At 47.9% G+C, this 20322-nt stretch overlaps 1 protein-coding gene across 5 annotated transcripts in view; it reads left to right on the top strand.

The window, feature by feature from the left end:
* Positions 1-20322, top strand: part of PLEKHG3 (pleckstrin homology and RhoGEF domain containing G3) — a 73869-nt gene that overhangs the window by 17927 nt on the left and 35620 nt on the right. The window contains exons 1-2 of one of the 5 annotated variants that reach the window (XM_033187740.1): positions 13240-13618; positions 15580-15673. The exons of 1 other annotated variant lie outside the window; for it this stretch is intronic. The gene's annotated coding sequence lies outside the window, so the exon portion shown is untranslated. Of the gene's footprint in view, positions 1-13239; positions 13619-15579; positions 15674-17790; positions 17957-20322 lie in introns of those variants that run through there. 3 more of the 5 variants (XM_033187739.1, XM_033187745.1, XM_033187742.1) reach the window with 3 other exon arrangements.

Below are 20322 nucleotides of genomic sequence, written 5' to 3'. Positions count from 1 at the left end.
GAAGTACTTTTCCAATTTTCCCCATTTTTCACAATGGGCATGTATGATAAGAGAATATATGAAAAGCTTGATGAATTTTTTTTTTTTTTTTTTGAGACAGGGTCTCACTCTGTCATCCAGGCTGGAGTGCGGTGGTGCCATCAAGGCTCACTGCAGCCTCTGTCTCCCTGGCTCAAGCCATTCTCCCTCCTCAGCCTCCCGAGTAGCTGGGACTATGGGTGCACACCACCACATCCAGCCCATTTTTGTATTCTTTGTACAGACAGGGTTTCACTGTGTTGCCCAGGTTGGATTTTTTGTTTAAAAAAACTTAAATTGTGATAAAACGTAAAACTTACCATCTTATCAGTTTTTAAGTCTCTAGTTCAGTAGTGTTAACCATATGCACATTGTTATGTAATAGATTTCTGGAATTTTTTCATCTGGTAAAACTGAAATTCTGTATCCACTGAAGACTAACTCCCTGTTTCCCCTTCCCCTCAGCCTCTGTAAACCACCATTCTACTTTCTGTATCTATGAGTTTGACTACTTTAGATAGCTTATGTAGATGGAATACTGCAGTATTTGTCTTTTGTGACTGGTTTATTTCATGTAGCATATTGTCCTCAAGTTTCATCCATGTTGTAGCATTGACAGGATTTTTCTTCCTGAATAATGTTTCAGAAATATTTTTCTCGAATAATATTGCTGAATAATATTTCATTGTATACACATATTTTTTCTTTTAACTTTTAAATTAAAAAAATTTTTTTCGAGACACAGTCTTGCTCTGTTGCCCAGGCTGGAGTGCAGTAGCGTGATCTTGGCTCACTGAAACCTCCACATCCCAGGTTCAAGTGATTCTCCTCCCTCAGCCTCCTTAGTAGCTGGGACTACAGGTGTGCACCACCACGCCCAACTAAATTTTGTATTTTTAGTAGAGACAGGGTTTTACCGTGTTGGCAGGCTGATCTCAAATTCCTGACCTCATGATCCACCCACCTCAGCCTCCCAAAGCGCTGGGATTACAGGCGTGAGTCACTGCACCTGGCCCATATTTTCTTTATCCATCAAACCATCCACGGACATTTGAGTTTTTCCCCATTATTGGCTATTGTGAATAATGCTGCAATGAATATGGGTGTGAAAGCTTAATTTATTTTTTAAAAAAGGACACCTCCAAATAGATGTGGAAGCTATGGTCAGAGAAAGCCTAGAACTTGTGTAAGTCCCTTCTGGGCCAGTGCAAGCCCGGGCATGAGTTCAGCTCCTGCCTTCACCCTCCTCACAGCTGGGAGGTGGTCAAGGTCCTACCTCTTGGGATGGTTGACCCTGTAAGCTGGAGGAAGAGTGAGACATGGAAGGTGCACAGAAAGGAGTCAAGTTGGTTTCAGCCTGGCACATGGTCCTCTTTGTCATCCATCAGCCTCTGCAATATTTCCCACAGTTGGGTTCTCCCAGCCCTGTCCATACCAGCACAGTGCCCTGGTCTGGCTTCTGGTGGCTGTAAGCAGCTGGGGTCTGAGTTTAATGGAAGTAACCATCTTATTTTCTTATAAATTCACTGTGTTTTTAGTCTTTTTAGGACTAGTTTAGGACTCTCTTGGGTTAGCAGAACCCATTCATCTAGTCTCTGGCTGTCGTGATAGAGCAGGTCCCTTTCTAGGCTGGAGGCTGTGGGTGGAGCCCAGCGTCACTCCTATTATCTAGCTTGGATGCTTTCCCAGTGTGTTAGGTGACAGCTTGTTCCTGGACAGGAAATTATTTAAGTTCAGCTTTTCCTCTGATGATCTGGGAGGCAGTCAGTTAACACACATGTAACTGAAATCCTGGAGGGACTTTTGATGGACAAGGATGTGTGACCTCAGGTCCTCAGGCACAGCGTGAGATACTTTCCATAGAGGAGGAAGAGTATGGGATGTGGGGTCTCCAAAATCACGGGGGAGATTTCCTGTGGGGTTATTGGAAGGTGTGGAAGGTATTTCCTTCCTCACTGGACCATGGTTTTGGAGCCACCTGGTAGCCTCCGATGACCTTTTTGAAGTCCTTTTCCGAAGCAGTGACTCTCAGAGCTGGATAACACTTGCCAGAGTTCAGGCAGCTGGTGTCCGTGTCTAGGAAGAAGGTTGACACTAGGGTCTCCCCTGTTTCCCATTCTACACCATCTGCTTTTCCTGGCTTGATCACCGATTGGGATGTTCTGTTCTAATTAATCCTATCTTTTTCCCTTCCAAGCCCTGGAGGTAGGTAAAGAAAGGATGTTCACTAGGCTTAGTGTCTAACACATAGTCACTAGCTGCATTTGGCTATTGAATTTTTAAACCAGTTTCAATTAAATAGAATAAAAAATTCAGTTCCTCAGTTGCACTAGCCATGTTTCAAGTGCTCAATAGCCACATGTGGCAATGGACATTGCAGATGTAGAATATTTCACCATTGTGGAAAGTTCTGTAGGACATTGCTCCCTTTTCTCCTCTATGATTCTGACCTGGAGAATTGGAAGCTGCTACTCCATTAGGCTGTGGGCCCCAGAACTCACTGGCTATTGAGAATTCAAAAGCAGAGAATGAGCAGAGTGGAAATGCCTTCAATATCCACTTAATATTCAGTCCAGTGCAGTGTTAGGCTCTGAAGTCTTCTGAGTGTGACATCTACAGTCTGAAAGCTGCCCCCCAAGCCCTTTGAGTTCTGGCTTGCAGCAGGGATTCTGCTCTGCTTACCTGCTCATCACCAAATCCATCTAAGGCATTTTCTGGGCTGTGAGCATGTGCCAGTCTAACCTGGTCTTCTGATCTCAGTTCCTTTCCTAAAACACCACATGACCTTGGATGTTTACGCTGGTGCTACCCCTGCTGCAGTGCCTTGTGGTAGGCAGCTGCTGTCTGTACACAGGCTTTTCTGGCAATTCTTTTTACTCTGTGAAAAGATCCTGGCCACTGGGGTTGGGAGGAAGCAGGGACCTGTGTCTTTCTGGGGAGTCTGTAACAGGGATGAGGTTTTCCAGAATAAGATATCACAGCCTTGCTTTCTTCTCCAGACCAGCCAGAGGTTGTCCTTCTAGTCTTTTGGGCCCACCCCCATGGTACCATTTGTTCCCCATGTGACAGCCAACTTCAGGCCTTCCCAGGGAATCTATTTTATCTGCTTTCTCCAGGATATCGAGAAGGAGCTAAGAAGAGAGGCCAGAGAGAAACTTCCTTTCTTCCTGCTGGGTTGCTAAGCTCAGAGACTGAGTGTAGGGTGGCCAGAAGCCATCCTCCTTACCTTACCAGGAGAGCCAGCCTGTGAAGTAGCTCTCAGTGGAGTAGAAAAGGGGAGAGAAAAGGGAGCCCTGAAATATTATCAGGGCTCCTAGCACAAACTGTGTTGTAATACTTTGCAAATGAATAGACCTCCATGCCTGAACTTTGCAGTTATGAGACAATGAATGCCCTGTCTGCTTAAGTTAGTTTGAGTTGACTCTCTGTCATTTGCCATGAAAGTATTAGGGTCACCAGGCCACAAATTTGTGGGGAGGATGCCTCTGTCTGAAGGCCAAGTTCAGGTTGTGGCCAGACTGAAATTACAAGTGACCCGGAGGCCAATCTTATTCACAGGTTTGCCTTCCCGAAACTCTTCTGCTCTGGATATTTCCTTCTCTTCAGCTCCTCAAATCCTCCCCATCAGTCAAGACCCTGGTTAGACTCCTCCCCTCCAAAGCCTTCTCTGACCACTTCAGCCTGCAGTGAACTCTCTACCTTTTGCCTTCTATTACAAATTATGATTATCAAAGAATTGTGAACTGTCTTATAGGATGTCTGCTTTCATTGTGTAGCATGGCACTTTAATAATTTTACTGTTTACAGTTTGCTACCTTCTCCCACCAGCTCAATGTCAGAGACAGGGTCTGATGCTTTTGTGTTCCTGGCAGGAGCCAGCATAATGTCTGGCATATAACAGACCTCATTGAATGTTTGGGGATTAAAAAATTTGTGGAAACATGATTTTAAGGTAGAAAACAGCTGGGATCTCATCATGTGAGAGCTATTGCAATGTGTATACAGCTCTTTTTAGTTGAGAGATAAGCACTTAAGCGCCCAGGATGACAGTAGGTTGCATTCCTCTATTAAGGCTATCTGGTCTCTTACCAGACAACTCTTTCATATCAGGGAGTGAGGCTGGAAGAAGGGGAAGAGTGGGAAGAGAGGCAGGGTAGGAGTGGCTCTGAATCAGCTCCTCTTTGGAGCTCCAGAACTGGCTCAGGAGCCATGCTGGACAAACTGGAATCCTCATTCCACTGTCACTCTTCATTCTGGATCCAGTTTAAACAGGTGGATATGACATTTCCACCAGATGTGGGTCTGAATGGCATTCTGCTATTTCCCATACATCCTGCTCCAACATTAAGAAGTCCAGGATTTTCCAGCATTGAAGCCATTAAAAATAATTTAAAGAATTTTTGAGTGACAAGAAGATCCTTGAGATAAGCCTATATCCTTGTTCTTTGAAAACAATACTATTTGAATATATGAATTCTGGGTCATTGTTAAAAACGGAGAGAATCTCTCTCCTCCTTTCAGGTGTGATAATAGTCACACCTGAAAATGTGGCACAGTTAGGCCCTCAACTGTTCTCTAATTGTTTTCTGGCTCTTCTCTTTTTGATTTGGTTATAAATTTCCCTCCTGGGGAAATGCCATGTCTTATACTAAGTGTACATCTTCCAGCAACCAGGATGCTCAATAAGTGACTATTGGATGAATGCATATTTACCTAGACAAACAAGCGACAAAACCCCCTAACATTTATTAAGCACTTACTATATCCAAGGCACACACTAAGTACCTTACTGCTATTATTTCATTCTTAGAGATGTATATGTGTGAAAATCACAAAGGGAAAAAATAATTATATAAGGGTGACTTCTAGGGCTTCTTTCAGCTATAAGATGCCCTGACTTGATGTGGCATTAAGGAAACTAGGCTATTGAGGTGGGGCTTGGGAACCTAATACTTAGAAGCAGAAATATAAATAATATTATTAGCAACCTCTTTCTGTGAGCTGGGAACTATGCCAAGTACCTTAAAAATATTTCCTCATTTATTCCCAAACAACAACACTATATGATAGGCACTACTGCTAACCTCATTTTTAGAAGAGGAGAGTGGGGCACGAGGAGATTAAGTGGCTAGTCTGAGAAGCAGTGCTAGCATCCAGGGGTATGGTGTCTTAACCACCATGCTCCCAAAGAGACACCAAAGCCCTCCATACCTGAGAAGGTGCCTTTCCATTGGGCCACAGGGGTGCAGGGGATGGGGAGGAGGGAGCGTTGCCATAGAAACAGCAGGATCCTCTATCAGGAGGGTTAGCACACAGGGCAGCTGGGGCTGAGGAATGCTCTGGAGATAATTCCAGGGCATCCAGCCTCTTTAGGTCTGCAGGAGTCTGTGAGCCCAGTAGGAAGCCAACTTCCCACCCCACTCAGCAGCACTTGGTAAACCTCAGCTTGGCTCTCCAGAAGGGTAGGACAGGATGTTCTTTGAGTTCTAGCAGCAGGACTATTAGGCAGCAGAGTTATGATTAGGGTGTAAAAATCTGTGGTTGCCAAGCACAAATCGTGCTTCACCTTTTATAGCCAGCTAGCTTGAGATGTCAAAAGTATTTAGAGACTTTCGTTTTTTTTCTCTACTCATCAACTTTATGACCCTAAACACATTCTTCCTTCTCTTTCTGTCACACATTTACCAGTCCCTGAACCAAGTTTGTAACTCGCTTGTGAGTCTAGAAGGCTTTCTGAAGCGCTTTAAGGTATTTCAAACCAGATTGGTTGAGCAGAGTAGAGTGGCGGCATTTCTTTCTTTCCTCTTTTTTTTTTTTTTTTTTTTTGAGACAGCGTCTTGCTCTGTTGTCCAGGCTGGAATGCAGTGGCGCGATCTCAGCTCACTGCAAGCTCCGCCTCCTGGGTTCAAGCAATTCTCTGCCTTAGCCTCCCGAGTAGCTGGGATTCCAGGCACCCGCCACCACACCCGGCTAATTTTTGTATTTTTAGTAGAGACAGGGTTTCACCTTCTTGGCCAGGCTGGTCTCGAACTCCTGACTTCGTGATCCCCTCAGCCTCCAAAGTGCTGGGATTACAGGCGTGAGCCATCACACCAGGTAGGGCTATTTCTTTATTGGGTTTATTTTGCTTCAGTTACTCCCAGCTTCTCTGCTCTGGCCTAGTGGCTGGCTCCTTGGGAGCTGGGGTGGGGTATTTTGGTGGTAGAATGGTGGCTAAGAGCATAGGTTTAGGCTGCAGAGGGTCCTGGGTCATGTCTTGACTCTACCATTAAAGACCACATGATTTGGGACCTGTGACTTGACCTCTTTGCGTCTCAATGTTCTCATCTGTAAAATGAGAGAGAATGAGCATCTGCCTCAAAGGATTGATTTGAAGATGGGGTGAGAATACTTATGAAGCCCTTAGCTCCGTTCCTGTCACCATATTCTATCCCCTAATTTTCTTAGCAGACCTAAGAAAGCCACAGGCCTGGGATAAGGGTATCTGAAGGAGAGGTTATGAAGCCAGGCTTTTCTCCCTAGATAAACTTGGAGGTCAAGGATAAAGAAACCTTGTTGTAGCAGAAAGATCTAGATTGAGGTTTCTTAAGATGGTAGAATCCAAGACTTGCAGGATTAGAAGAGATCCTGGAAATCCTGTAAGACTGAGAAGATGGCAGCTTTGTTGCAGGAAGGTGGAAAAGATAGTGGACCAGGATGACCTCCACAAAGAACCACTCAATTTGAGGCATTGATGGGAGTGCCTGGAGGCCAAGAATAGAATGGGGCCACGTGGGGTCTTTGAGCTCAGTCACTGCTCAAGTGAAAGCACAAAGTTACCTTATCCTCCCCTGGACCATTTCCTCATTTTTCCAGGAGGAATTGCTGGTGACTTGGGAAACCCAATGGAATGGGTCCCAGTTGCCCTAATCTACTTATAACCAACCCATGTTTCCTGTATGGCCTGGCACAGAAACCAAAGGAAGGTTGTGCAGATCTGGGGGTCACAGCTGTCCTGTCCTCCTTGAACAAGCTAGTGAAGTCTAAGAGGAAAACATCAACAACCAAAATCACAGTCAGGAAGAAGTGCCTCCACCTGCAAGTAACTGGGCAATTACCTGCTAATTAAGTTCTCAGTTTGTTTTCTAAGGCTTAAAGTGTAGTACTTGGTAGATGTGCCCTGCCCTGCTTGTCACCAAGGTGTTGAAGATGAAGCATTTCGCATGAATCAAGATGGAACTCTTCCATCTGATTAAATATAATAGCCTGATTTATTTCAACATCATGAGGTCTTAAAAGCAATGCCCTTTTATAGTTGGAGCACTGGCAGGGGTTGCAGGGTTTTTGAGTCCTCTGTATCGGGGGGTGGGGGAAGAGAACGCACCAAGAGGGGAATAGACACGCAGAATACACAACAGTATTTGTCAAAGTATGGACTGTGGATTTATCTCTTTTGCATCTGAATCGCCTGCCCATTATGAATGCAGATTCCTGGGTCCACATCAGTCCCAAGTAAGAAATTTTCCAGATGATTCTTCAGAACATGCAGGTCTGAAAATCTCAGGTAGGGGTGGAAAGTCTTTTGGGGATATTAACATTGATCTATGAAGTCCACAGAGCAATCAAAACACCATTTCAGCCAATAGTGTCTACACCTACCCCAGGAAATCTTTTGCTTTAGCATTAAACAGATGAATGATGGTTCAATGTTTATACCTCATCTCCCTATAGGTGGAGATGCAAATAGAAAAGCAGCCTAACAGCCCGAAGGCAGTGAAGAAACAGCACGCCTGTGTAGAAATCAACCCCCAGATCATCAAAGGCAGGCATCTGCGTGCCAGCTCCCTAGTCTCAGGTGTTGTAAATGCTGACTACTGCCAGTTAATCTACTGATAATGAAGGTGAACATAAGCAATCTCCAGAAATCGTTCACATGGGGCTCCCAGGTTCTTGAAAAACCACAAGAGATTGACAAATGCTTCTATTGTAGACACAAACGCAAACAAACAGCTCATTTCCTCAAGAGCTCCCCACTGCAGTGGCTGTAAACAATATAGGGAAGGAGGGGAGAAGTCTTCGTTCCCCTTCCCCCACAGCTTCTTCCCCTTTCTGATGCAGATTTTTCTGACATTAAGAAGTCCAGACTAGGGGAAAGAAGCTATTAATAAAAGAACTTCAGGACAGGGATCCTTTTCCCCCAGAAGCCAGGGCTCTTTCAAAGTTTGTTACAAACCCTCCTGTTTTTCTAGTTTCAGAGAGTCTGGGACCCTAAAGCTTTGAATCCCTGAATCTTCTGAGACATTGCATTACAGTGCTTCTCAAACTTCATTCAGTGTGCTCTGGTGAAACACAGAGCTGGGTCCTGCCCACCAAAGATCCAAAGATTCCAGCAGATTCTAACAGATTGTGATTATAGGCAGCCACCCCTCACTCAGGAACAGGGGGTAGTAGCTCACATTACAAAAAAAAAAAAAAAAAAAAAAACGTGGCCAGGAGCGGTGGTTCATGCCTGTAATCCCAGCACCTTGGGAGGCTGACGCGGGAGGATCACCTGAGGTCAGGAGTTCAAGACCAGCCTGGCCAACATGGTGAAACCCCATCTCTAGAAAAAAATACAAAAATTAGCCAGGCATGATGGTGATGCCTGTAATCCCAGCTACTCGGGAGGCTGAGGCAGAAGAATCGCTTGAACCCGGGAGGCGGAGGTTGCAGTGAGCCAAGATCGTTCCACTGCACTCCAGCCTGGGCGACAAGAGCAAAACTCTGTCTCAAAAAAAAAAAAAAAAGTACTTTATTGAGATATATTTCACATACCATACAATCCTCCCATTTAAAGTTTTTTTTTTTTTTTTTTTTTTTTTTTTTCTTGGAGACGAGGGAGTCTTGCTCTGTCGCCCAGGCTGGAATGCAATGGCGTGATCTTGGCTCACTGCAACCTCCACCTCCCTGGTTCAAGCAATTCTCCTGCCTCAGCCTCCTGAGTAGCTGGGATTACAGACGCGTGCCACCACGTGCAGCTAAATTTTGTATTTTCAGTAGAGAAGGGGTTTCACTATGTTAGTCATTTAAAGTTTTTTAGTATATTCAGAGTAGTGCAACCATCAGAATATTTTACAAGATTTGTATCACTCCTAAAAAGAACCCTGAACCTGCAAGCAGTCACTCCCTATTTCTTCCAACTTTCCTCAATCCCCACTCCAGCCCCAGGAAACCAGGAATCTATACTTTCTCCCCATATGGATTTGCCTATTCTGGATAGTTCATATAAATGAAAGTATACAATAGTTGGTCCTTTGTGACCAGCTTCTTTCACTTACTATAATGTTTTCAGGGTACATCCATGCATCAATACTTCATTCCTTTTTATGGCTGAATAATATTCCACTGTACAGATACACCACATTTTGTTTATTCATTCATCAGTTGATGAACATTTAGGTTGTTTTTCTTTTTTTTTTTTGAAACAGAGTCTTGCCTTGTCATCCAGGCTAGAGTGCAGTGGCATGATCATAGCTCACTGCAGCCTTGACCTGGGCTCAAGCTATCCTGCTGCCTCAGCCTCCCAAGTAGCTGGGACTGCAGGAAGGCACCACAACACCCAACTAATTAAAAAAAAATTTTTTTTCTTGTAGAGGTGGGGTGGGGTAATGCTATGTTGACTAGGCTGGTCTCCAACTCCTGGGCTCCAGTGTTCATCCCATCTTGGCTTCCCAAAGTGCTGGGATTACAGGTGTGAGCCACTACTCCTGGCCTGGTTGTTTCTACTTTTTGGTTTTTATGTATTATCCATGAATTAATGTTGCCATGAACAGTGTGTACAACTTCTTATATGAACAGGTGTTTTCATTTCTCCTGGGTATATAGCTAGGAGTGAAATTGTGGAGTCAAATAGTAAATCTATATTTAACTTTTTGAATTGTGCCACTGCACTCCAGTCGGAGTGACACAGTGAGGTCCTGTCTCAAACAAAAACAAAAAACTTTGAGAAACAGCCAGACTGTTTTCCAAAGCAGCTGCACAACTTTACATTTCTGCCAGCAGTGCAAGCGGGTTTCAATTTCTCCACATCCTGGCCAACATTTATTATTACCTGCCTTTGATTATCGGCATCCCAGTGGGTGTGAAATGGTATTTCACTATGTTTTTAATTTGCATTTTCCTTGGGCATCTTTTCTCATGCTTATTGGCCATTTGTATGGTTTCTTCGGAGAAATGTATATTCAGATCCTTTGTCCGTTTTTAAACTGAGTTCTTTGCCTTTATTAAATTATAGGAGTTCTTTGTGTATTTCAGTAAGTTTCTTATCAGATATATGAATTGCAAAAATTTTCCCCCATTCTTTGGGTTGTCTTTTCACTTTCTTAATGTCCTTTGATGCATAAAAGTTTTAAATTTTGGTGAGTCCAATTTATTTTTTTCCTTTGTTGCATGTGGCTCACATTTTTGAGAAATGTTGCTAAAATGCAAGTTGGAACTCTGGAAGCTTTGAGATCTCAGCTTGGTGGGGCTTTTCAGGTCACCTTTGAGGGGGATTTTCTCCATGTTTGAGGTTTCATTCCTCCATCCCAGCCAGGCATGGCTCCTCTGAGCCAGGAGCACAGAGCCCCAGGGAACCTTTACTGGGCTTATGTTCCCTCCCTCTCCTGAGGTCTGCCACAATAGAGCAGCTGAAATGACAGTCTGGAAATGTCCTTTATTATGAAAACTCAATGGCTTTTGTCTCTGGGATTTGAAATTTTCATGCAAGTATTGGCAGCCAAGAATTAGGAAGGAGGAGGGGAAGAGATGAGGGAGTAAACCCTGCCACTGATTTCCACAGTGAGTGATCTCAATTTTCTGTTGTCTTGGTTTTCTCACCCATACAGTGGGAGAATACCTCCATCTCCTCATCTCAGCTGGGGTACTGTGAAAGTGAATTCACCTGTATTTGTTAGAACATCCTGAGATCTTGGATTAAAGGCATTGCTGAGGGAGAAGGTACTATTATAATAATAAATGATTTAATAGCTGGGTGAGGCCATTGCAACAAGAAGTGGTAGGAAGGAAGAGGCTCTGAGCTGTGGAGGGGCTGCAGCCGGGAGCCCCTGGCCCTGGACACAGGGTTTTATTCTCCAAGGTGAGACTGTGCAATTTCTCACAAACTCTTTAGGTTGTTTCAGCTGAATTCAGCATTGTTTTACTGAGTGCTTCCTATATGACTTCCACCACAGGGAGATTACAATCTTTTTAGGAAGTAGGTGATATAAATTAAAACAATTATTCATAGAAACAATATAAGATATTATAATCAAGTGAATTGGGTATCAAAGTGGTCAGAAAGAAACTGGAAGCAGTGGTGGTTAAGAGAATTCCCTGTTATGACTTCCAGGTCTACCACTCACTAGCTGTGTGACTTTGCCTCAGTTTCCTTTTGTTACTGCAGTTGTTTTTGTAAAGCACTTAGAAGAACGGCTAATACATAGTAAGCACACCCATGGTGGATCCATCTAGGAACTTGCCCAACACTGCTTTTGCTGGTTATGTAATCTTTGCCAAGCTGCTCCTTGCCCCTAAGCCTCAGTGTTCTGTCTGTAAGATGGGGATTAGGACACCTCCTACCTCGCAAGGTGGCTGTGAAGATCCAGGGACACAGTTTGTTAAGAGTGTAGCACAGGCCCTCAGCATGGTAAGCATTTACTAAAGGACAGTTATGACTGCCACTAATACTGTACCATGTCCTGGCTAAGGAATGAAGGGTCGCTCACAAGTGGCTTAGTTAAGTCAGGGGGCTTCTTTGGAAGCTGGAATTTGAAGCGGACCGGAAAGCATTCGTAAGATTCAGGTAATCAGATAAGAAAGCAGAAACAAAAAAAGGTGAAAGCCTGAGGTTGGAAGGGGTGAGCACAAGTCCTGGAAGGCCAGAAGGGAGACTTGTCACTTTTCCCCTGGCCGGCGGGGGCTAGTGGAGCTCCAGCGTAAGTTGATCTATTTCCGAGCCCCTCTTCTGCAATCTCTGCTCTCACCTTCGCGGTCCGCGAGTCTGGAGCTCTGCAAGCCTCCAACACACCCTCCCTCCCTAAGGAATGTGGGCCCGGCTTTCTGGGCCTGCCAGATCGAGCGCCTACCGCTTCCTCCGCAGTCAAGAGCCAGGACGTTGCCTTCACCCCACCCTCCGCCAGTATCCAGTTTCAAAGTCACCTGAAAGCCATTTCCTTCCGCGACTGCCCCGCCTCTCCCCTCCCAGTAGATCACCTGGACCGTGCATTTGCCCAGAGCAGCATTTTGGGGCGGGCGCTTGTTTTGTTTTAAATGATACCTCTAGAAATCTTTTGCTGTACATCCCGATAACAAATATACCCCGTGGTTCTGATATCAGCGTCCCATTCCTCCTCCCAAGGAACTAGTGATAGCGTCTAAACAGTGGGCGTTGTTAATTTTCCGGGGCCCCAACTCTGGGCTTCCCTCCTCCGGGCTTGTTGGGAACAGCATCGTTTCTTCAGGATCTTTATTGATGAATTATTAAGGGTTTTTGGATTTATGCTGTTGCTCAAAATCCAACATGCCTGTATTGAATGTCTCTGTCCCCCATCCTCACCCCTTGCCCCCCAGTTTCCAGGTGTGTACCTTTCCATGCACACACGGTCATATACAGAGACATAAAGACAAACGGTTCTCTTTGTTTTATAAAAACGGGGTCCTCTATCACCCAGGCTTCTGTGTTTTATTTTTCCTATTTAACAGTTCCTTGTGGAGCTGCCTTCAAGTTATCTCCTTTATCTCTTTCCCGTCAGCTTCTCAGAGGTTTGGATTTACCACTGTAAAGCGTCACAGGGATCGAGTTATGGTGAGGAATTCAAGACATGCCTTTCTGACTTGGAAAAGCGGAGATGGCCAGCTCTGGTAGGATCAGGACCCCCAGATTCGATCCCAGCTGGTGACTCACTTGGGAAAGCTCCCAGCCCCCTTCGCAGGGCCAGGTGTTCCCTGTCCGTACAAGGGGTACGTTCTGGCCCGGACATGCGCTCTCGGGAGACAGTGATAGCAGGTCTGTGACACCAGGGTGACACCAGGGTGACCCCACCACGTGCGTCTTGGTATCCTAGAGCATCTAGGCTGCCCGGGAGGGGCAGGCGGCCGGCGGGACCTACCATCCCGTGGTGTGCGCTCATTACCCTGCGGGCGTTAATCGTTAACCGCGCCCAGGCCCCGCCGCCGCCTCAGTCTTACCCCGGCTCTGGCTCGCCGCGCCGCGAAGGTTCCCCCGGCCCCCGCAGAGCCGCCAATGGCTGGACCGCAGCCGCGGGCCGGAGTCTCCACCCACAGGAAAAATTCCTGGCCCGCCCCTCCCTCGCTCCCTCGCTCCCTCGCTCCCTCGCTCCCTCCTGCCCTCCCGCTGCAGCTCCGGCTCCGCTCCCCGACTTCCTGCCGGGCGCTGGGAAGCCGCGCGCTGCCTGGGGTCCCCGGGGGCCGCGCTAGCAACTGGCCGCGTCCTGGCCGGCTGAGGAGCTGGCGGTGGGCGGGAGCTGCCGGCGGCCTCGGCCCCTTCCGAGAGCGACTTTCAAACTCGCGCCCGAGTCGCTGCAGCACCTGGGCAGCCCCGCACGCCGTGCGTGTCCCGAGCCCGCGGGGCGGCGACCGCTAGGTGAGTGTACCCTGATTCTCCTCTCTCCCCTCTGTCTGCCTGCTTTCGGCGGAGCGGCGGTGCCCGCAGTCACGCTGGGGCCCCAGTCCCTTCGCGGCCCCCGTGTCAGCCCTCTGTAGGGTGAGGACCGGGGCCACAGAGGACCCGGGCCACCCTGCCGCAGAGTGCGCGAGCGCAGGAGGGTCGTGTGGGGAGACTTTTTCTGTCCTTTTTTCCCTCCGCTCCGGAAACAAAAGGGGCAAAATGCGCCGGGCGGCCCCAGAGAGGCTCAGTTTGAAATCCAGGAAGCCCGCGAGGCCGCGCGCGCCCGATGGCTGGTGTTTGGCTGGAGCTGTGGGCCGGGCGGGCGGACCCTTCTGCACTGCGACCCGAGCCTCGGCTCCTGCCAGCCCGGGAGGATCCTGCAGCCTGTTCCGGGTTGGTGCCGCACGGTGCTCGCTGTTGGGAATCTCCGCTACCTGTCTGGGAGGGAGGAGAGTGGGGGCCAGAAGCGGGGAGCGGTAAACCCAGAGGCCACCGGCTGCCTCGAACTTCGTCCACTCCTGAAGTCGTTTTGGTTCTTCGCACCCCCACACCCAGCCCTTTGGTTGGGAAAGCCAGGATAAGGCGTGCAAGCTTAAATTTTTAAGGCGTTATTTAAATAGCCACTGACTCTTTGGGGCGCCTTTGGAACACAAAAGGAAGAACAGCGGGGGAAATGGAATGGTTGGAGGCTGGAGAGGTGTGGCTTTTGGGGAAGGTGGTGGTGGCGGTCGCCAAAGAGTTTGATCCTCGAGGTCACTCGCTAATCAGTTGGCAGATGTAGGTGCCTGCTCCTTGCTCTGGGGCACCCAGCAGGAGACCCACACTGCATTTACCTTACAGGAAATCCTGGACTGGGGGTTCCCAGAGTCTCCCCAGCCGTGCCTCTGCACGCAGCCCAGTCACATGGCCCTTGCTCAAGAAATAATAAGCAGGGAGGGTAATGACAGTCCGGGGCTGGGGAGGGGCTCCCCACTGAGTACATCGGCCGCCTAGCCTTAAGCAATGTGGCTCTCCAGGCCCCTTTGTTGGACAAGGATGGGATCCTGAGTGATTAAGCCCCAACTGTTCCCCAGGAGGAAACCTAGGGAGTGAGAACCAAAAGTGTACGTTTATCTCTCTGTTATTCATCTTTCCCCTGGGGTTCCAGGCTGATCCCCTGGATGCAATGACCTCACCTCCCCTTTGTCCCCCACTCCTTCCCCACTCCCCTGCTCTCCCCCACTCCCTTCCTGGAAGATGGGGCAACCCATTGGCTCCCTGGGTAATCAGCCCTGGGGATGGGGCAGGGAGTTGGGGTAAGAGGTACCCCCAGGCCAAGTCCTAGCTGCTGAGGGAGTGATTTGTTGAAGAGTTGCTTTGGCGTCTTTTCTACTGCCTTCTATTAGAAGCGGCATGGCAGGGAAAGTGGAAAGAGCGCTGGCCTGGTAGTGGAAGATTGATAGAGTTGACTGGGAGTCACTTGGGCTGGAAGGCCCCTTGGATTAGCCTACTCCATTTACTCGTGAAGGCAGCAGAGCCCAGAGGGGTGAGGTGATTTCAGCCTGGGACCCTACTGGACAAGTAGAAACCAGAGCTCAGTTGTCCTCATCATCTGATCTGTGTTTTTTCCAACATGATCTGGCTAATTCACTTGTCTTTTCTGACTCAGTTTCCACATGAATAAAGTGGGATTACTTGCCTGCTCTTCCTCATAGGAGCTGTGGTGAGGATCAAAGGAAGCCTCTATTGTGGAAAGTGCTCCATAAACTCCTGTTAAAACTAAAGGGCTCACAGTGGCTGGGGAGGGAGTCTCCTAGGGGTTTAACAATTTGCTGGCTGTGTCCCACGTGTGTGCCACAACGAGCTGTTAGATACCAGGAGCCATTAGTGGATGTTTAAAACACCCTGGTCTTAATATCTCAGCTCCAGAGTAAACATTTGCCTTACCAAATCCGCAGCTATCCCAGGGTCACTGTTTACGCCAGAAGAGGCCAAAGGCCACGGCCAGCGGGATGACCAGGGCCCAAGGGGGAAGGCGCCTGTGTTGCAGAGGTATGCCTTGCCCCTTCTCTTCTCCCAGCTCCCAGAACCTTGTGAAGGCTCCAGCTGTAAGCCGGGGGTGCTGCCACAAGCACAGGCCGCCCTGGCGTTGGAGGGTTAAAAGTGAAGCCCTCTGGCTATTCTCTGTTGTGTTGGGGGTTGCAGGGACTCTGGAGTCTGTTGCTTTTGCAGCTGCACTGAGGGCTGTCTTCAGCTCCTCATCTGTGCCCCCTCCCCCATCTCAGGCCACCCCTCTGGCCCAGGCCACTGCTCTGTCCCGCCTCTCTGGCCAGCTGCAAGTCCACAGGCCTTTGTTCTGTGGCTGTAAACCCGCCCTACTCCACCCTCCCTCCCCAGCAGAAGCCCTCCAGCTGGGGCCCTGGCAGCTGGAAATCACAACTGCCAGGGGGAAGGGGCTACTGGAGCCCCCAGTGGACCTGGCAGACCCTCATTTCCTCTTGTTAAGCTCATCTGGGCCCCCCAGCTCACCTCTGGCCAGATTCCCACACCATCTGTTCTCATCTCTCCTTTCTTCCTCTGAATGAACGGATCACCTTTTTTCCCCAATACTCATGCCCCTTACTTCTATTTTAAAATACTCCATTCATTTAACAGTTAAGGGGTTAGCACTTGCTATGTATGAATGCTAGATGCAGAAGACACAGCAGTGAAGAAAATATGCAATAATTATTGACCTCATGGAGCTGACTTTAGCAAAAGTGACAATAAACAAGATTGAAATAGCAAGTGTGTTAGTGATAAACAGAAATAAAAAATATTATAGGGAAGGTAGGTGTGAATTGTCATGGAAGGGATGAGGTGACAGTTTAGATAGGGTGGCCAAGGAGTCTTCCAGGAGGAAGGTACTTTTGAGGTGATGCCTGAAGGAGGTATTTTCCTTAATCTCTGCCTTCTCTTCCTTGAAGGCCAGTTCATTCCACTGTGGCATCGAGGAACAGGGTTTGGAGTTGGACACACCTTGGTTTCAAATCCCTGACTTGACAGCTCACCAGCCCTGTGGCCTTTGATGTGGTGCTCAATTCCTTTGAGCTGTGTTTCTCACCTAACATGGAATTAGTCATCATACTTACCACATGCGGCATTGTGACAATGTACAGTGAGATAGCATATGTTGACTGCTTAGTAAAGACTGTAGAGAGAGGTTCAATAAATTATTTCTCCAACCAGATTCTTCAGGGGTAGCATGAGATGTTTAATGTCATTGCTAAGGATTGTAGGTGCAAAGCTTTTCATTTTAGGTATTGGGCAGGAGTGGGGAATTAGAGGGAGGGTAAAATAGAAAACCTTGGCAAAAACTTTCTAGTTAGGGAGGCTTTCCTGCCCTACCCTAGATTGTAGATGGCTGAGGACGTGGGACACCCAGGTATGTGTTATGCCCACCCCCACCACTGCATCCTACAGATAGGATGACAGGGATAGCCCTGACCAACCCCCTCTTGCTCGGAATTCCCCCTGCTTCCAGCCAGACTCAATGAATCACACCTTCTCTCTGACCTCCCTATTCTGCCTCACTGCTGGGAAGGCTGTCCACCCCTCCCCCAGCCTCCAGTAGGTAAATTATGCCTGGAGGTCGGATGCAGAGGGGGGCGGGGACAAGGGGTAGGGAAAGTGAGGGAGGGGGCAGATGGCAAGTAGAGCTGTCCTAGGAAAGCCCAGAAAGGTGGCAGGAGGATTCTGTTGGAGGCTCTGAGACGGCTTGGAAGACTTTCAATAAGGGTTTGCCATGGACCAGAATTTAAAGTAATAGAGTGACAGACACAGTGAGAGCTCAGGGTTGGCTGCCTAGCTCCCAGCCGCTTCTACACAGCTGATCTGCTGAGTCTCCGCCCCCCTCTGCTGGAACCACGGGCCTACAAAGGGAGGGGTGTAATCTAAAGTACTGCTGTCAAAGTTTGTGGTGAGTGGCTTCCTGGGACCCTGCCCTAGTTCAGGAAGTGAGGGATGGGCAGTGGAGGGTGAGGCCTAGGGAAGTGGTCATGGCCAGTTCCACCCCCTGCGCCACCCCCAAGTGTGTCGCTGCACACTCGGCAGCCAGGCAGGCCCTGTGATGAGGGAACTTCCTGGGCCTGCCAATTGGTGCCTGGAGATGGGTAAAAGCTAGATGATCTGATATCAGAGGAAGTTGCAAAGAGGACCCTGAACAGCCCCAAGCATGTTAGTGTTGGGTGACCTGAAGTCAGGAGAAAGAAAACTGGACAACGTGGACTAAACTGATCAGCAGGTGGCCCATCTAGAGCCACTGGTAGCCCCTCTGTCAGCTGCCTGGGGATAAAGGTTGGCCATGCTAACTGGGTTGCTATCTGGGGGACAGGAACGGTGCTGGACTCATTTTTGTGCCCCGATAGCGTTGAGAATGGTACAAAGTGTGATCAACAGGGAGTGATGGGCTTGGGCTGGGGTCCCACCCTGATATTCTGGGCTTATGGTCTCATCTGCTGCAGCTTTTGTTCCATGGGATTAGGGAGAAGAAAGTAGTGGTAGGGTCGAGTCCAGCCCTGGGTGGGCTGTTGCCATCTGGGAATGCAAGCGCTAGGGAGAATAAGACTTGATACCGTTCTCGTGTCTGGCCTTTGGGGAGGGAGCCCTATCCAAAGCTCAAGGAATGGATTTTTAAGGACTTGCACTGTCTTTCATGCTGAGCAGACTTGGGCTGAACACAACCTGAATAGGGTTCTTGTGGGCACAGCGGTAGCTGTGCGTGCAGCCTTTTGTGGAACACAGTTTGAGGGTCCTAGAAGCTGATCTGATTATTGCCAGAATCTGGGCTGGGACTGGAAGAGAAAGATGCAGGAGGAATGAGGTCTATTTTACCTTGGGAACAGGGTCCCAAGAGGAGAGATGGGTTCCACAGATGCCGGAAGCTCTTAAAAACTCAAATCCTTTACTTCCCAGGCTGTGAGACTCTCTCTCTCTCTCTCTCTCTCTCTCTCTCTCTCTCTGTGTGTGTGTGTGTGTGTGTGTGTGTGTGTGTGTGTAGTATTTATTGGAAAGGAACCAGTCTTCTCATGCAGCTTCTATTCCTCCAGTTCATTGCTACATCCCCAGTGCCTGTTGTACAGTAGGATTCCAATAAGTGTTTGTCTAATAAGTAAGTAAAACCCTACTGTGTGACGAGACCTTAGGAATTAAGGAAATGCTCACACTCTTTATGAATGTTCTGTTCCTGATAAAGAATGTCCATAAGATTCTAAGAAGTTAACCTGTAGTCAGCTGTTCTGACAGTGGGGCAGGAAACCCTGTATTCCTGCAGCATGTAAGAAGGAGACCTACAGTCATTGGGACCTGTCTTCGAAAGCTTGCTACACATTTTGCTTCCATGCAAGGTGGCCCCAAAGTGGACAGCTGGGTGTACTTACAGCGTTGGACATAGTTCTTCCCATAATATGTTCCACAGTATCCAGTAACAACTCTCCTACCCTAAACTTTTATTTGCAACTCAGCCACCCAGCGCCCTTGCTTATTTGCATGTAGCCAAGAAGTCAAGGACTCAAGTTCCTACATTTTTATTCATACCAGCCTTCTCAGACCCTGTTTAACTTACACATTTAAGCTGTGTCATGCTATGTTCAAGCTTGGAAGAAGCAGCAAATGAAGGAGGATAAAGGCCAGGCGCGGTGGCTCATGCCTGTAATCTCAGCACTTTGAGAGGCCAAGGCCGGTGGATTACCTGAGTTTGGGAGTTTGAGACCAGCCTGGCCAGCATGGTGAAACCCCGTCTCTATTAAAAATACAAAAATTAGATGGGTGTGGTGGTGGGCACCCGTAATCCCAGCTACTCAGGAGGCTTGAACCCAGGATGTGGAGGTTGCAGTGAGCCGAGATTGCGCCATTGCACTTCAGCCTGGGCGGCAAGAGTGGAACTCTGTCTCAAAAAAAAAAACAAAAAACAAAAAAAAAAACCGAAAGAGGATAAAGAAACCAGCATTGAGGGTGAAAAAAATGACTACAGTGCAAAGTTGGCAGTGAGAGCAGACTGAGATAAAAACTCCAGGAAAAGCAAGTGCTAGCAGAAGTGCCAGAGATCTTTTTTTTTTTGGAGGGAGGGGGTGTGGAGGGAATGATTTGGCACTCCTTGGGTCTCTGGGGATCATCAGTTTGATAATTTATGCTTTGCTGGTAATTGTGACCCAGAGTCATCAAGAAAAGGTTAAATTGTATTCCCTTGACTCTGTTTAGGAAGGCAGGGAAGTGTATAACATATTTTCAAAAGATTCTCAGTCAGGTTGGCTAAAATTTTAAGTGTTGTTACTTAGGTAATAATATCACTGATCCTTTCAACAAGGCCAAGTAGGTGGTTTACCCCCTTCCTCTACCCCCAAATGAGGAAACCGAGTCCCCACGAGTTGGGTAACTTGCTCAGGATCGCTCAGCTAATACTTGGCAGGGATGGGGTTTGAACTTTTGGAGCACGCTCTTAGCCCTAGCCCACACTGTTTTGAAGCTCTGCGCGCTCTTGCAAATGCTGCTTTTTGGATGCCCTCTCTCCACAGGGGTTCCAGCTGGCCAAGGTTTGACTGTGTTACAGTAGAGCCTGAATGGGTCCAATCTTAATTCAGCTCCACCAAGTAGATTGCCAGTTATCCCAAAGGGTGTTTGCCTCAGTTAAAACAAGAGTGCTTTTAATGCATTTACATTGTAAG

Source organism: Trachypithecus francoisi, unplaced genomic scaffold, assembly GCF_009764315.1.
Source record: "Trachypithecus francoisi isolate TF-2019V2 unplaced genomic scaffold, Tfra_2.0 Lachesis_group3, whole genome shotgun sequence".
NCBI lineage: Eukaryota > Metazoa > Chordata > Mammalia > Primates > Cercopithecidae > Trachypithecus > Trachypithecus francoisi.
This window is presented reverse-complemented; position numbering and strand designations above follow the sequence as displayed.